This window comes from Prionailurus bengalensis, chromosome C1, assembly GCF_016509475.1.
Source record: "Prionailurus bengalensis isolate Pbe53 chromosome C1, Fcat_Pben_1.1_paternal_pri, whole genome shotgun sequence".
Lineage (NCBI taxonomy): Eukaryota > Metazoa > Chordata > Mammalia > Carnivora > Felidae > Prionailurus > Prionailurus bengalensis.
In genome coordinates, this window is record NC_057345.1 from 215,930,909 (window position 1) to 215,944,358 (window position 13,450).

At 55.7% G+C, this 13,450-nt stretch overlaps 1 protein-coding gene across 1 annotated transcript in view; it reads left to right on the forward strand.

The window, feature by feature from the left end:
- Positions 1–13,450, forward strand: part of INPP5D (inositol polyphosphate-5-phosphatase D) — a 124,085-nt gene that overhangs the window by 40,345 nt on the left and 70,290 nt on the right. The window lies entirely within an intron of this gene.

Here is a 13,450-nt window from a genome sequence, read left to right on the forward strand (position 1 = left end):
ATGGTAGTGGTCCTCATGGGCAGCCATGTTTGGCGGGGGAGAGGAAGCTAAGGGCTTCAGGTCTGGTCAGTTCCTCCATTAAGTGGTGGGGGAGGGGGCAGGGTTCCAAATTCTTTGCTGTTGGCCGGGGGCCTGGGTGCAGGGCGTGAGGGAGAGTCCTTGGATCGGCTGTCGAGGGAGGGCTCAAGATGGACAAGGACCCGGTTGGGGAGTTGAGCCTTACAGGTCACATTCTCCCAGAAGTACACCCTGAGCTTGAGGACCAGTGACGCACTAGAGAAGAGCTCCCAGGAGAAGCCTGGAAGGCAGTGGGAGATGCAGGAGAGAGAAGGGGTGAAGCCAAGCGGTGCGGGTAAAGCCTGCGACCCAGCCTGATGCGCTAAGAGCTCTGGTTTGTGAGTTACATCTCAGGTGTTGTCCCACAAGGAGGCAAGGAGCTGGGCTTTTGACACCCACCCCAAGCCCACGTCAGCCACCTTGGGTGGGCACAGGGAACACAGAGCTCCCCAGTCTCTCCCGAATCTCCGTGCGAGTGAGGTGGCTCCAGCACCCAAGCGGAATCGTCTGAGGTTGCAGAGTCAGGCCTTCAGCAGCAAAGCACAGAGCCCCCAGGAGAGTGGGGACGGGAGCAGAGTGGTGAAGGGATCCTGGGAGAACGGGGCAGGACACCAATAGCGTTCCGTTTAAGGACCTAGCTGTGCTCGGAAACCATAATTTGTATTCACGCAAATACTTGGCGCGAGCCGCTCCCTCTGCCTGCCATGATGTCCCCCTCTCTTCGCCTCATCAACTGCCATCCACCCTTTGCACCCCAGCCCAAGTGTTGTTTCTTTGAGAAATAATTCCTGACCCACCAGACGAAGTCTCTTTGTACGATCCTCCCAGGGCACCACGGTCTTCTCGCAGCCTCTGCACCTTGGAATTATTTAGTTGTTTATTGTACCATATCTCACTTCTTTGCCAGACTGTGGACAAGACCCGCACTGGGTCTGTGTTGGTCCCTGGTGAAAGCCTGCGGCCAAGTCCTGGGTGGGGCCCACGGCAAGAGGTTAGCAAATGTGTGTGAGTGCTGCCTGCTGGCTCCACGAGCTTCCTGGCTCTGGTTTACTCCAGTCGTGCTCAGGTACAGAAGGTGGTTGGGTTGCTGATCCTGGACAGCGGCTTGGATGGGCAGGGCCTGCAGAGGTGTGGGGCGGGGGTGGGGGTGGTCCCATGGCGCCAGGAGCTCTCGTGGCCACAGAGGGCTGCAGGCTTGTTGGAAAGATGGTGGAGCCCAGAGGGGCCTGAAGGCCTGCACAGAGGACAAGCTTGGAGGCTGGAGAGCAGACATTGTGGGAATGAGGGCATGAACTGAAGGAGTCGTCCCTGTGGCAGGTCCTGGTGATAAAACAAGTTGTGTCACGGTGGGCAATTGACCTAATCTCTTGGACGTTCAGCTTCCTCCTGGGTAAGTGGACATAATTCTGCCCTGAAGTTTCAATAAAAGGAAGACTCTCGGGAAAAGTTCATTCTTCCCTTCAAGCTTGTATCTGTCAGTGTTTGCTGCGTAACAAACTCAGAAAAAAATCTCAGCAGTTCACAACAAGAAACATTTCTTTCCCGGTCCTGGGCCTGCAGGTCAGCTGGGTGGCTGATCTAAGCTGGGATCTCCTGGACCCAGCTACGCTGGGCTGGACTCCACGTTTCTGATCGGCTCCGGATCTGTTCCTCATGCCTGTATCCTTAGCCCACGCTGAAGGGCCAGAGGCTCCCTAGGGCACGTCATCTCATGGCAGATTGCAGGGGTCCAGGGCGGGCAAGCAGAACCCCACATTGCCCATTAAGCCCTGAGCTTGGAACTGGCACTTTTGCCTACATTGCGTTGGTCAGAGCAGGTCATGTGGCCTGACCCAACATCGGTGGGCAAAGAAGTAAATTCTTCACACTGTAGTGCAAGGTGTTGCAAGATGCCATGATGAGGGGTGTGGCTGTGAAATTCTGTAGCAGGGAAGGGCCACTCAGCCTCAGCCCTCCTTCCCAAGTAGAGTGAAGTCCGGGCTTCGGTTTATGTGAGATCCTAGAGAAAGCATGAAACCTTTCCCACAGGGCCTGGCAGCCTAACTGGGATGTTGGGTATGATGCATAGTTTCTAGCTGTCAACTGTGACTATTGACAAAGGACCCAGCCTTTCCCAGGGTCTGCACTGTGGGCCTGAAGTCTCCAGATGGGGATTCCCCCATCGAAACACCCAGACCACATGCTGGCAGGCAGAGCGTTGTCATTTGCCTGACCCCTGGCCCCGACGGTGGTGGCACCGACGGAGACCTCAGACGACGCATCTCAGAACTGTCATTTCAGAACCAGCCAGAGGCACCGCGTTACCATTCAAGCTGCAGCTCCTTTGATGTGAGAGGTTCAAAGCACTTTATAAGCTGTTCAAGTCTGCGAGGAGAGCGCGGGGCTTACTCCCCCTGCACAGATATCAGAGAGTGAGAGGCAGAGATTTGGGACCTCGTGATCTCAAATCCCAGTGGGGATGCCAGCTCACGAGCGATAAAGCTGAACGAGCTGCTGAACGCCTGGTGGGCGAGGGCTGTTGACCCGACACCCGGGGCTTCCCCGGCGGGAGAGTGCAGTGGGCAGGGCCGTTGGCTGTGTCGGTGAGGGCACGGGGCAGTCTGGGAGGGGGCTGGCTGCTACAGAAGCGGGAGCCGGGAACCGAGAGGCGGAGGGTTCCCAGCCCGAGGAAGGGGCATGGGTTGAGAAATGGAGATGTTGGCTCGGAGCACCGGGGAGGGATGTGGATTTAGAAGTAAGTGCAGACTGGCAGGGAGCAGAACTCATGCCAAGTCGTTCTGGGAAGTCTGCCCAAGACAAGGCAAGAGGAAAGCCAAAGAACCCAGCTTCAGGAAGCGGGGACAGGTTAGAACAAGGTAGATGGGAGACCCCAGCTTGATGGCCGGGAGTGAGACAGAGCCCCCCACCCCATGCAGTTGCGGGCTCACCGGACCCAGCGGGCAGCCTGGTGCCCGCCTGGGAGCTGGGGGTGAGCACGGCGTGAGCTGGGAGCCGTGCACCCTGCTGGCTGCAGCTGGTGGGTGGGGCTGGGGCAGGCTTGGCCGTCCGCCCTTTTCTTCCTTTGGGCTTCTTGCCTCCTCACAGAGCTGCCACACGTGAGACCGAACCAGCCTCGCGTTGGCTTTCATGCTTTCCGCGCCTTCAGACATGTGATCGGGGTGGGCGGGGGGTGGCCTGCCACGGGGCAGGTCCATCGGAGACAGAACCGTGCCCACGGGTTACAGATGCCAGCCTCCCCACCCCCATCGCCGCCCACCACAGCTCGGAGGGCAGGCCCGCTGCCACCCAGGGTATGAGCTTCTCCCACCCGCGGGGTTTCATGCCACCCAGCCCGCCCATTGCGCCGCTGGGGGCTGAAGTGTGCCGGAGGATCTCCAGCCACCTGGTCCCACCCCGAGTTGGCAGCTCCCTGCGTCTGCTCTCCTCTTTCCTGTCTAGCTAGAGAGTCCGTGACACCCCCCACCCCCCGTCTTGAAACTTTCCCTTGGGTGCCGTTCTTCCAACGGCGTCACCCATACAAGTCGCTTACCCACTCTGAGTCTGTTTTCTCAGCTGTCAAATGGGGCAACGGCACCCACCTGTGATATTAGGTTTACTGTAAATTAGACGACATACCTAACATACCTGGCCCGGTTTCGGTTTCTTCCCTTTGGGGAGGGTGGGGTCATCACCCCAGAGAGGCTCCAGGAGACCCCTCACAGGGACCCCTCCCCTGCCCCTGGCGTAGGACGACAGCAGGCAACGGTGTTCTCGCTACCACGAACTTATCTTCTGTCTCCCGTGGCCAACGCCTGGACTGTTCATGGCTCCTAAACGAGGAAAGGTGGCGTAGAGCCTCTCCCCTGCACCTGGAGAGTCCTTGTTCCCCTCCAAGCGCTCCCACAGCTCCCACCCGCCAAGCCCCTTGAACTCACAACACCAGGCTGTTTACAAAACATGGCAGCTCCAGGGGCGCCTGGGTGGCTCAGTCAGTTAAGCAGAGGACTTTGGCTCCGGTCGTGATCTCACGGTTCCGTGGGTTCGGGTCTGAGGGTTCAAGCGCCACGTCGGGCTCTGTGCTGACAGCTCAGAGCCTGGAGCCTGTTTCAGATTCTGAGTGTGTGTGTGTGTGTGTGTGTGTGTGTGTGTGTGTCTCTCTCTCTCAAAAATAAGTAAACATTAACAAAAATTAAAAAAATAAAACTTGGCGGCTCCAGCTTCTTGGAGCCTGACTGCCAGAAAGTGGCGCCTCTGAAAGGTCCCACAAATAGTTCTGAGACCCTCGAAGACCCCTCAGTGTGCCCTCCGCCGGCACCGAGCATTGTCCCTTTCGCCTTCATCCACTCCCGCTTGTGAGGGGCTGTGGCAGGGGAGACCCTTGGAGAAGTTTGTGCTGCCCTTTGGGTACCCTGAGGTCACCAGGGTCCCTGCCCCTGCCTCTGTCTGCTCGTGCCGTGTGACCCCCTACGGTTGTCTTCCCATTCTTGGTACGTCAGTATTATTACAGTTCTGAGCGTCAAAGATGTTCCCAAGATGTAGTTTTTGTACACAAGCCTCCAGAAACGTTTTTATCCAACTTTTTCAAAATCCCTCTCCTCTGTGTGCGTCTGCTTGTGTGCACGTGTGTGTGTTAAATGGGCTAGGTTACAAAAACAGATTTTAAAAACTATTTAATTACTGCGTATAGCTCAAAAAAGCGTTTACATGTGACCGAGGCGCGGAGTAAGATAAATTAATCTTAAGACAAGTTGTAAAGTTACCATCCTTCCCTTTATTTATTTATTTTTTAAAGTTTATTTCTTTATTTTGAGAGACTGAGAGAGAGACAGAGAACGCCGAGGAGGGGCAGAGACAGAGGGAGAGAGAGAGAGAGAGAGAGAGAGAGAGAGAGAGAGTCCCAAGCAGGCTCCACACCATCAGCACAGAGCCCGACACGGGGCTCGATCCCAGGAACCGTGGGATCACGACCTGAGCGGAGATGAAGCGTAGGTAGTGTTATGGACTGAGCCACCCAGGCGCCACACAAAGTTACTCTCTCTGCCTTTAAAATTACTCACTATGTTACGAGGGTACATTTTGGGCCACCTGTACACCCCATTCCTCTCCAGACGCTCCCGGCTGGCGTCAGCATATTTAGCGTCTGTGCGTGCTTGCCTGAATCTCCTGTTACTGTGGTGGTTGGCAAACAGTGACGACTTCCATCATTCCTTCAGCAGTTATCAACTGGCATTCTCCCGTGAGGAAGAGCGTCTCCGTCTCATTTGTTTCCATCAGAATAGACTCGCCAAGTGCGCGTTTATTCCATGAATTATAATTATTGTTAGTATTCGTTTTGCTGCTCCAACGGAGCTCAGATAATCCTCTTTGTTCTCTGAGCATTTCCTTATTTTCTGGGACAACGGATGCCCCAGGTCGATGGCAAACCCTTCCTGCCGGGCCCTGGAATCGGCCTTCTCTCCCGGGAGCCCGGCTCTCTTTAGCGCTGAGTGGTGTTTAGCGACCGAGACCTGAGCTCCGGGTTTACTGACTGCAACCGCGGCATCTGTCGTTGCCTCCAGGCTGCGTCAGCAGACAGAGCTGGGACGCGTGTGGGTACACATGCACGCTCACACGGGCATCAGTGTTTACCTGTAAACAGGTGAACTCGCCCGGAGTTCACCCTGATACGTCCCCGTCCAATACGACACTACAGAGTTCATTCTAGCCTGACTCCTTTGACAGTGAGAAGCCCCGCTCCCCTGTCTCTGTATTTCTCGCCCTTTGTCCGTTTCCCCGTGCATAGCCAGTCTCCTGCTCTGTGCCCCTGGGCCCCCGTCAGACTTCCTTCTAAGGTCCCGGCCACTTCCTTGTCCCACCTGTGTCTTCTGCCTGTTGATCACCTCCTTGGCCCCAGGCCCCAAAGCCCTGCTGGCCCTGGCCCCTTGAAAGGGAGAGCAGGGAAAGGAAGCAAACCCATCAATATGGTTTTTTTTTAAGTTTCTTTATTTATTTGAGTGAGAGAGATAACACAAGTAGAGGAGGAACGGGGGGGGGGGGGGAGAGAGAGAGAGAGAGAGAGAGAGAGAGAGAGAGAGAGAGAATCCCCAAACAGGCTCTACACTGTCAGCACGGAGCCCGATGCGGGGCTCAAACTCACGAACTGTGAGATCATGACCTGAGCCGAAATCAAGAGTCAGACGCTTAACCCACTGAGCCACCCAGGCGCCCTCTGATGATTATGTCTTAAAGAGAAGAAAAGGGGCACCTGGGTGGCTCAGTGGGTTAAGCCTCCGACTTCAGCTCAGGTCATGATCTCGCAGTTTGTGGGTTCAAGGCCAGCATCGGGCTCTGTGCTGACAGCTCGGAGCCTGGAGCCTGCTTCGGGTTCTGTGTCTCCCTCTCTCTCTGCCCATTCTCTGCTCATGCTCTGTCTCTCTCTCTGTCTCTGTCTCTCTCAAAAATAAATAAGCATTAAAAAAAAATTAAACAGAAGAAGAAAAGGGGAGGGAGGGAAGGGCAGAGAGCTGACTGGTTTTTAAGGAGACACATCCTGGGGTCCCTCCTAGGCCATATAGTTGAAAAGGGATTTCTAGATCTGAAGTTAGCCTCCAAAGCTCTTCCCAAACAGGACAACCCCTCCTTTTTCCTCATTAAGGGACACTGACATCAACCGAGTTACTAAAACCAGAGATCTGGAGCGTCCTTCCTGGCCCCTTGTCCCTCACCGAACCCTCCCTGGCTGCTCCGGGCACAGCTCTGGCTCCATCCCGGCCCCCGGCCCTCCACCACACCTCCCCCGTTTAAGCACCAGAGTGGGGCTGCTAGGCTCCCCGCCCCGCAGACTCTATCCTGCCCTACACTAACTAGCCAAACTGACATTTTCAAAAATGTGAATCTGATCAAGTACACACGCACACACTTTTAAATGTCTTTAGTGGCTCCAAATCAATTTTAGAACAAAATCCAAACTCTGCAAAGCCCCAAAGGTCTCTCTGCTTCCTCCTTCTTCACCCAAGTCTGCAATTCTTTTTTTTTTAATTTTTTTTTCAACGTTTTTATTCATTTTTGGGACAGAGAGAGACAGAGCATGAACGGGGGAGGGGCAGAGAGAGAGGGAGACACAGAATCGGAAACAGGCTCCAGGCTCTGAGCCATCAGCCCAGAGCCCGACGCGGGGCTCGAACTCAGGGTCCGCGAGATCGTGACCTGGCTGAAGTCGGACGCTCAACCGACTGCACCACCCAGGTGCCCCCCCCCCCCCCCCCCCGCCAAGTCTGCAATTCTTAAGAAGAGGTTTTGAGAGAGAGAAGGTTGTAAGGGATTGAGAACGACCCCGAGGGCAGAAGGAAGCCAAGGAGAGAAAACAGAGGGGAGGCAGAGGCGGTGGCCAAAGGGAGGTGGGTCCCAGCTGCAGCTGGCAGCAGAGGGGACAGCTCAGCTCCCCTGCTGAGCTCCTCTCTGAGTAAACACTGCTGGACCTCAGAGGTCAGGAGGTGATGCCCCAGAAACGGAGGCTGGGCCTGGACGTTAGCCCTCCCTCTGCTCCATTGGCACGGTGCCTCAGGGGATGTGTGGGAGCCCCGGGTCTGGGGGGCCACGAGGCCTGGGCTGAATCCAGCCCTGCCCCCACTGCCCCTCTGAGGCCTCCAACGCCTCTCCAGCCTCCAAGGGAAAATGGGGACAACTGTGACACCGGCCTCCCCACAGCCCTCCCGGCCCCTTCTTCACAGCAGCCAAACGGTATCGTCACCTGCCCAAGAACCTCTAGTGACTTTCCCCCTGAACTTAAATGAAATGCTTTGCTGTAGTGGGATAACGAACACGGTCTGGGGCTTCTTCCCCCGCTCGCTCCGTAGTACTGTCTCGTCCTCCGCACGGTGACTGCATATGCTTGTTAATTTAAAGCGATTGTATATGCTTGTTAATTGGCGGAAGCTTGAGGAGGGGGCGCCTTGCAGCAGTGGCTTCCTGGCTCCCCCCCCCCGTCGGAACCCACTCTGCTCCCTGTGCTGGCTTCCTCCTGTGTGTTAGGGCTCTTTCGGTTCCCCATTTAAGATCCCAGACAGTGCTGAAGTTAAAGTTACCCCCTGGGAAAGTTTAGCCCATCCAGCGCTCTGGCCTCCCTGCCCTGCTCACCCTTCCTCCGGAGGGTGTCTGAAAGTCGCAGTTATTTCTGGACATACCACATTTCTCAGAGTGCACAGCCCTGAGTCTCCAACAGACTGGATATATAGCTGCCCTTTGTCTCAAAGACCCTGGTGGCGGTCTCTTCCTGAGCCCTGGGGCTGGGACTGGCCCTCTTCCCTTGCTGTACCTTCCCCAGGAGCACTGTACCTGGGTGAGCTCAGGGGCCAGATGGGGGGGGAAGAGGCCTTTCCCTGCAAGGCCCAGCCTGGCAACCCGCATCTGTTTCCTTCTGCAACTTTTCAAACGCGAGGCCTGTTTTATGCCATGAGCACATCTCCCCAAACAGAGGTGGGGCGGGTCATTACCCTTGAAGGGGCTTCAGGGACTGTTTGAGGCCGAGCCAAGCAGGGTCCCTTTCCTTCTAGGACTGAGAAACTTGTGGGGAGGCAGGCATCGCTGGGTGTGGGGACGAGGGCTTTGTGGAAATGCTAGTGCTGGAAAGTGCCTGGAACATTCCAGAGACGAGATTGTAACGGAGACAGAAGAGACCGGTGTTTTGTTTCACCATCTGAACTACCCCCTACCATATTTTTTCCTGTGTGACTTTTGGTGACGAACATAAATTCATGTCCGTTCTGTCGATCCCACAAATCCCGAGAGGCGCCTGTCTGCTCTGTGCCCACACGCCGTAAGTTGACAGGCTGACCTAGCGCGGGAGATGCTTCGCTCTTTGCATTTTCAAAGCCGACCTGGTATGTGCTCTAGGTGTCTGCCGAAGAGGGAAGGAACTCACTCCTGGTGGCAGGGGAGTCGCCACAGAGCGGAAAGCCGGCCATCCATTGGCAGTACCCTGGGGAGGGTCTATAATCACGTGGGGCTCACGCTCTCAGTGCAAGTCTAACGTGGGGCTTCAGGGTTTCTCTGTTTCAAAATGACTCGATAAATCTCCTCAGGAAGGCAGTGGCTGCGGAATGCGGAACAAAGTCTGGAGGCCCCAACAGTCAGGGATGGAGGGCAGCCCCCCTTCCCCGAAGGCGCGGCCGGTTCCCTCTGCCCGTGTGAGTGCTGCCTTCCCACTGCTTCCCTGGGGGCCCAGCCAGCACCACCTGCATGTGCCGAGGCTCTTCCGGTAGAGCCCACCTTCGCTCCCTCCCCAGCCCTGGTTTCCAGCTGGTGGAGGGGAGGCACAGCCACGTGAGGGTGCAGGACGGCCTGTCCTGGCCACTGAGGGCCACAGCTCCTGCCGGACAGCCCTCTTGGGGTTCCTACACCTGCCCCCCTTCGTGGGTGGTGCCACAGGGCGGCAGCTGCTCCCCTGTTGCTGGCTCCGGAAGGCTGTGCCCCTCTCATTGGTATCCCTGCACCCCCATCCGCTAAATTCTCCCCCAAGGCCCTGATGTCACGTGACATCCGGCTCCTGCCAGGACCTGAGTGATACATACAACAGACTTCTTGTCAGCATTTGTAGGTGCAAGTTGTTGGAAAGGCAGCACTTTTGAGGGAGGGCTGTGGTCCTGGGTGGTGAGGGGGGGACCGCCCCACTGCCAACACCGCCCCACCCCGTTTCTTCGCATCCCCCTGCCCCGGACCCACATCGGGTCCTCTCTGACCATCTCTCCTGGCTCCAGATACCCGGCTCCTACCCCGACTCCACCAGAGCAAGTCCATCCAGCCACTGGTTGCCGGGACCTCCCACTGTCAGGGCCCCCAGACCTGGCCCCTGTCCACAGGGTACATGGTAACGTAGATATGAACGTGACCTGGCCCCTGTCCCCGAGGGACCTCAGTGTTCCCGCTGGCCCGTGGTCAGCGCCCTGTTCACCTGGAAGCCCCGACAGCTGACTCCCTGCTCCTGTCATTGACTTGACAGTGTTTGCTAGGTGGCCCCCAAGTCTGGCTCTCCTCTGAGCAGCCCCATCCCCTTGCTGGCCACACCACCCCACCCTCTTGGCCACCCTACCTGAGTGGAGAGCCTTTCTAGGTCCGGCTGAGGAGCAGGAAGGCCACAGCTGGGCTGCTCCTGTCTGTGCCTGCCAGGTGGGGACGCCCACCTCCTGTCTGCGCTGCACTCCTCACCCCTGCACCCCACCCTCAGCCTGGGCCAGCTCAGGAGCTTGTAGAATCCTGGGCACCCTGACCTTTTTCTCTTCCTGTTGCTGTTCTAGAATGTGCTTTGAACATAAGTTATTCCAGGAGTCTCTGCGAACCCCTTCAAATCTTAGTGCCAAGAGCAAATACTGATTGAGAACAGTTCCTCCTCCGGAGAGACCCTGACTTTGGCCTAATTGGCATCCTGCCATCCACGTTTCCTCCGCGTCTGTGCTGCCTGTTGAGACAGGCTGCTCCCTGTTGACCCACACGTGCACAGCGTGTCTTCACTCCGCGTGGGATCTTCATGTAGACCTGCCCCCTGGCGAGCGCCCCATGCCTTTCCTGGGTGCTTCCCTCTCAGGAGTGCTGGGGGAGGTGCAGGAAGGCATCCCCTCCCCCCAGGAAGCAGTGCCTTTTAGTGACCATTCACTGGCTTGCGCACCCGTCCCCGAAGACAGTCCTTGAGGCCTGGGCTCAACCTTCACCGTCTGCCTTCCTGGGTTTGCCAGGCCCTGGCTCCCTGGCCTCCGTGAACCGTCCAAACACAGGCAGGGTCCGGCATGTCTGTCCCGCCAACAGCACTCTGCATCTGCTTCTGGCTGCCTGGTCCTCCCGCCTGCCTCCTGCCTCATGGGATCTGTAGGGATTAGATTCACGTTAGGGGGTCCTGTTCCTCTGCATGCTTAAGACACTGTATTTCATCAGTTCTAAGACACTTATTTTCTCGCATTGAACGTTTCTGAAATAAAACGTGTCCATGCTTAATGGCGGATCATAGTTTACACGTTAGCCTTTTTAGGACTATGCGTAATAACGTGTATCTTAGCATCGATGCCTCTTAAGTCCCACCTCCAGCGTGCCCCCTCAGACTCACATTCCCGGCAGAGAACCCTCTTCCACACTCGCATATGAGCCGTTTCCCTTTGGCTTTCTTTGGTGGTTTCATATCCTTGTTCCATATGCCTAAAAGCTTGTCGTCCATTAGCTGCAAATTCTTTGGCAAGGTGACCCTCACCACGGCTGCTTTAATGGAAGTGAGTCCATCGACCTTGCATCATGTCAGATTATTGTTGTTGTTCTGCTCATTTTTGGTTTTGAACCTGTTCTTGTTGCTTTTGAGAAGGTCTGCTGCTCAGAGATTTCTGGTTCCGTAATGTTTGAAAGAGATTGCTTAACATGGGGCTTTGCGACAATAGGGAATGTATTGAAAAGAATCTTTTAAAAAAAACCCTTTGTTAAACTATAAATTTACTAACTGGCTTAAACAGCACAGTCACACACACATAGCCTCACGTACAGATTTACACGCGTGTGGTGCAAATGCACAAACGAACACACTTGGAGAGACAGAGAGGCCACGTGGAGAGCCGAGGTGAAAGTCAGGTGGATTCTTGTTGAAGGCAAATGCATCCTCACTACAGCTTGGGGTTAACCACCAGGAGCAGGGCCTCAGGGACAGGTCTGAGTCCTAGTCTGTTCCCAGAGGTCTGGGTCTGTCCCGGTCTGGGTCATGCTGCTTCTTTTGCTATCCCAATCCCACTTACCTGCAGCCCTTCGTGAAGACCTCCAGTCCAAGCAGCCACCCCCAGCCTCCCACGTCAGTCCCAACCATGCTGGAGTAATGGGTACCTGACTTGGAGGTGGGCAAGTCAGGACGGTCCGGCCACACTAAGCCAGACCCCCTGCGTTCGCCCACCTGGCAGGCTTTCCATCCCCCACCCTATTGTCCTGTTGGCCTTCCTTCCCACCTGTGGTCAGTCCCAGCCCCTTCAGCAAGAAGGCTGCTGGCAGCCCCCAGGGGAGCATTTGGACCTCTGGTTTCAAACTCCAACGATGGCACCTTCTCAGCTTATTGTAAAATTCCATGACTGCCAGCGGGCGCCTGGGTGGTACAGTCGGTTAGGCACCCGATTCTTGATTTCATCTCAGGTCACGATTTCACGGTTCGTGAGATCGAGCCCGACATCAGGCACTGCGCTGACAGCATGAAGCCTGCTTGAGATTCTCTCTTTCCCTCTCTCTATGCCCCTCCCCTGCTTGAGTGCACTCTCTGCCAATATAAATAAATAAACGTTTTGAAAATAAATAAATAAAATTACATGACTGCCGTGGACAAGATGGGTGTTATGAAAACGCGGGTGAACTTAGTGTTAGGACCCAGATGGCTGTGCTCTGACTCCAGGGAAGCCCCGCCCAGAAAGGGGCATCCTTTTGTATCATCCCTGTGCCCACCAACAGCCTGGTCCCTTTCCCCTGTCCAGCCGCACCAGGCTCACTGCTCCTCCCCAGAGCCCGGCTACATCTCCCTCCTCCACCCAGGGCAGCAACCCCACTCAACCGCTTCTTGGCTGGATCCGGAACACCCGGCCTCACACTGTCCACGTTTGCCCTCTGTGCCAGAGGGAGGGAGAAGTCCAAGATGCCTCTGGGTTTCTGGCTACGCCAGTGGGGACATGATGCTGCCATTCCTTGAGACAGGGAGCACGAGGAGAGGCAGGCAAGGTACTGGACAGGAAGGGTGGACAGGACTTGGGGACACGGTGGGTTAGGAGGGTGGGGTACTGCATTCAAGAGAAGGTGAGTCTCCTTGCGGTTCTCACATCCAGCCCTGGCGCCTGATAGCTTCTTGGTATGGGCGGGGCCTCAGTGGGTGGAGCCTCCATTAGCAATGCTGGCTGCCCAAGGCCCACCTTGAATTTTTTGCTGGAGCCACTGTACAAGCAAGAGGAAGGAGACCTGGCCCCAGGGCAGTTGAACAGCACTGCAGAATCACCTGCTGGCTCCTCTGTCATCAGCCACAGAGATATAAATCAGGGAAAAATACTGTGCTGCCTCACCATTTTCTGAGTTTTGATAAAACAGAATTTTAGCAAATGAAAATATTAAAATTAAAGCAAAACAATTGCCAGAATAGATTGCCTTGTGTTTAAAGATAAATTATCTTGGGCAGGGGGTGGGGGTGGTGAGAGGAAACAAAAATAATTCCCCAACAGAACACACATATACACACAGTCTAGAAAAACGTATTCCCATGTATTAAAAGTAGGTCTAGGGTGCCTGGACATCTCAGTTGGTTGAGCATCCGACTTTGGCTCAGGTCATGATCTCATGGTTTATGGGTTTAAGCGGGCTCTGTGCTGACAGCTAGGAGCCCGGAGCCTGCTTCAGATTCTGTGTCTCCCTCTCTCTCTGCCCCTCCCTCACTCACACTCTGTCT